Source organism: Anolis carolinensis, chromosome 5 (genome assembly GCF_035594765.1).
Source record: "Anolis carolinensis isolate JA03-04 chromosome 5, rAnoCar3.1.pri, whole genome shotgun sequence".
Lineage (NCBI taxonomy): Eukaryota > Metazoa > Chordata > Lepidosauria > Squamata > Dactyloidae > Anolis > Anolis carolinensis.
Genome location: NC_085845.1, coordinates 153,116,743 through 153,121,011, shown reverse-complemented (window position 1 = coordinate 153,121,011; position 4,269 = coordinate 153,116,743).

Sequence of the window (4,269 nt, the reverse complement as noted above, 5' to 3'; positions counted from 1 at the left end):
TAGTCCAGAAATGTATTGTCCAATATAAGATATTAGAGTTCAAAGTTGTAATCCACTTGACCGAAACACACACTTTGCCAAGCAATAGTGTGGGGAATATAACAGAGTCTTTATAGTCCAATGAAGCTTGACAACAAGGCTGGAAATAAACTTGATTCTTGACTTGATCCAAGACTTAAAACGAGGCAAACATGAAGCATGAAACAAAGTCCGTGGCAAAACCGTGAGACAAGGCAAGACTTGAAACTTGATCCAGGAAGCAGGGAACTGGGATTACGAAGTCCACACACGATCTCTCTCCTCAAGCTGATCAATTGACTCCGCAAAGTTTCCCTTGCGACAAACACCTATATTTGGTCTCGTTTTCCCGCCAACAGAACTCTTTCCCTAGAGAACGAGAAGCGAAACCCAACTCTGTCCAGATGCATGACTCCTTAGAATTTCCCAAGGGAAGCAGACCTAATCAGCCATTTGTTTGGCAGCGATTCTCAGACTTCGGCGATTAGCCTCCCTGACTCCCCTATCCTTAGTATAATTGTCCCTCCTGGAAAACGGGGGGGAGTTTTGCCCAAGGCCTGTTTGGCTGAATTCTTGAGGGCAAACGTCAACATCCTGCAGGTGGAGAGGCTCCGGCTCTTGCTGAACCAGTGAAAATCCCATGTTTTCCTCTTCGTCTGCCACAATAGTACTAGGAACAGGACTACAAGGCCCATGAGTCATCACAAAACTGTAGAATTAATGTAATTTGGCACCACCTTATCTGCCATGACTCAAGGTTATAGAATCAGAGGAGTCATAGTTTTACAAGGACATTTGCCTTCTCTGCCAGTGAGTACTGGGGCTTCACCAAACTACAGCTCCCAGGATTCCATAGCATTGAGCCATGGCAATTGAAGCAGTGTAAAACACGATAGTTTAGTTGCACCTTCTGTCAGAGAACTCTAGTGCCACAAAATACCACAAATCCCAGAATTCCATAAGATGGAGCAATGACATTTAATGTGAAATAGTTATAATTCTGCAGTGTGAGTACAGTTCTAGATACCTGGAGAAGTACCTCTCACTATATAAGTGTCAAGGAACACAGACCTCTTGGGAGGGCCTTCTGCTATGTCTTACAGGTGGAACCAATGCAGTGTGGTTGGATGTGAGAGGCTTTTCTGTTGTGAAACTGGCTGCAGAAAGACTTTTGCTTCAATGCCTAAATGGGACTGATTGTCTTCATTCCAGTGCCAGATCTGTTTATTTATTCCTTTGGAGTTTACAGATTGTGATAACCTCTGTACAGGTACATCACTCATACCCTCCCACTGTCCCATTGATAGGTACAGTTTTAATTAATCCTCTGTTGGCCCACTTTATCAGCTGCTTTAAAATTTTCCCCCGTCTTGACTACAGCTTTTCTATTAATGAAAAAAGTGAAAAAAATAGTTTGAATTCAGCAATGGGAGGAAGGAGAGACAGGGCATAATGTCTAGCCCTTTACAGTAAACTCACGGTATGTCTACAATAACGGGCAACTGGCTCTGATGGCAACCATACATACTGTCCTGAACCAGTAGCAGGTCGTTGTCCACCTGGAACAAGAGCAAATCAGACCCAGTGGATCATCACTATATTCTTAGACTATAATACTTAGACTATCTACAACAAACACTGGCAGTGGTCAGGGATGGTTAGAGTTGTTGTAGAACAATATCTTTCCATCCAAGCTAGAATATTGCTCTTATGTTGCTAGGAAGGGGCTCATACCTGCATCATAGCCTGACCAAATGTGAGATATGAATATACTGTTACTTTTTCAGATAGATTAGAAGGACATTGACATTGTAATCAAAAGCTTTAATTTACATTGCGTGACTGGAAATGGGGAAGTAAAAATAGAGCTTGCTGTAAGTAGAGAACTAAGAAGTGGAGAACAGAGCAAACATGAACCAGAGTGTTCAAACATTCTGAGAAAAACAGACGTATTTGGCTGATCTGGCCTTGTGGTTAAGCTTATGGTTAAGTTGCATAGAAAACCATTGCATACTGGAAACTTCCTGAATGTCAGAAAGTCTGTAGAAAGAGTAGGTTGGATGAGACTAAATAAGGAGGTTCATAAATAAGGGAGAAATAAAATGTGGATAATGGGAGTTGTAATAATGGGCAAAGCAGCACGTGGTAGACACAGGTAGCCAAAATAAGCTGTATTCTCTAGCTCCTTCCACCAATGAGGGGATTAGAGGAGGGACCCTGCAGATCGAGCAAAGGAAAGAAGCACCCAGTATTGTGTGTTCCTGTTAGATGTTAGTTGCACCCAGTTTTGCAAAAATGTAACTTTCAATAAACTGCATGAAAATTTGCCAACTTTGTTCAGTTTTATTCCCAGTCTGATTCTCAAGGAGCACATTTCTAACACCAAAGAAGCACTGTTAGTGATTTCAGCTCCACTAAAACCATGGGTTCTGGGCCTGAAGTGCCAAGCTTCCAAAGGGCCAGATAAGAAAGACGGTTGACAGCAAAATCAAAGGTCAAAGAGGATGGCAGCAGAGTCTGTGCTCCAAAGAACTGACACACAAAATTGTGAACAGCATTTATAGCATTTTAACAACTATTCAAGACTGATACACTGGTTACTGATTGGTCCAGAAAGTGTCTGGTTAGGATCTACTCTCTGGCTGGTCTGGCACTCTGTCCAACATCATTGCTGGTTAATCCCAGCTGTAGTGGAAAATTTAATAAACTGTAATTGGATTATTTTGAACATCTCTGTCAATTTTTGATCCATCCAGGAGAGAGATTTGTGAAGAAAGAAATGCAGTGGGGCCAGAGATAATGAGCTAAAATGGGTTGATATCCCAGCTCCAGGTAACACAATGGGTGCCAGTTAATATATTTAAAAGATGTTTAGGGTGTTACTACATACAATGGGGAGTATCCAATACATGCCCTGGATGAGAAAACGCTTCCAGGATAAAATCAGTTAAAATATAGGAAACCTATGTGTTGCTACATGAAAACCCACTGAGGGTCTTGTGGGATTTTCCAGAGTATTGTGAGGGGATCATGATTATCATGAGGACTTTCTGAGATCCAGGGTGTGGTGAGGCAACATTTCAGGGAGAAATTGATGAAACGATTACTATAGAACAGTGATTCTCAACCTGTGTGTCCCCAGGTGTTTTGGCCTACAACTCCCAGAAATCCCAAGCAGTTTACCAGCTGTTAGGATTCCTAGGAGTTGAAGACCAAAACATCTGGGGACCCATAGGTTGAGAACCACTGCTATAGGACAAAGGAAAAGGCAATGTGTGTTTGCTACGAGGGTTGAATGAAAGGTAATGCCTCCACCTTTGTTACTTGGGTTTGGATGGAAATATTTTAATAAATCAAACACAGAAATAACCCTTAGAATGTGCTCTTTAACTACCACTATTCACTTTTCCACAGAATCACCAGATAATTGCATACATTTCTGCCAACAATGAACAAGTTTTATGAATCCGTCACAGAAGAAGTCGACAGTTTTCGCAACCAGCATCTCACAGTACCCATCGTGCACAGATCTTCCAATAGTCAAGCAAAACAATAATGTGACCTACACATTCTTGTGAAATGCCGATTATGCTTGAAATTACACATACAAGAAAAAATAGACCCAACTGGCTCCTTGATATAAAAATGTTAAATTCTACAATTATAGGAAATGTAGGGAGAAAGAACATGATCATACTTGCATTTCAGTACAATGTCGTTTTGTGATATATCAAATAAACTCAAACCATCAGATTTCTGAAAAAATCTTCACTATCTAGTCCCTTTTATGTGAACAAGATTCTCCATGGTGGTGTTTGGCAACCATAAGATGGGTGGCTAAAGACAGGATAAGTACAAAGTACACACAGCCCTATTTTTTTCTCCTTAAGTATGCTCTTATGTACCAAGAGGGAAGACGCTTTAGAAAGGAGCTGGCACAGAATGAAGGTCGAAGCAGATGCAAAAAGCTTTTCTTTTAATTCCATTTCTCCTGAGAGAAATCTACATCACCATTTCAGAAACCAAATGTCTGAACTAATAGCAAATATGGCAAGCTCACCAAATGCAGTGCAAGAGAGGAATTCTCAAAAATTGCTAAGTGTTCTTTTAAGCTATTTATTGCTCTGAACCCATCAGCACTCTGGCATTCTGGACTACTTCTCCTTTCTTTTTTTCTTTTTTTTGGTCACCTTCACCAAGTCTCGGCAGAATTGTTTACTTTAAGGGTGTTGGACAAATCGCTGTGCTTTC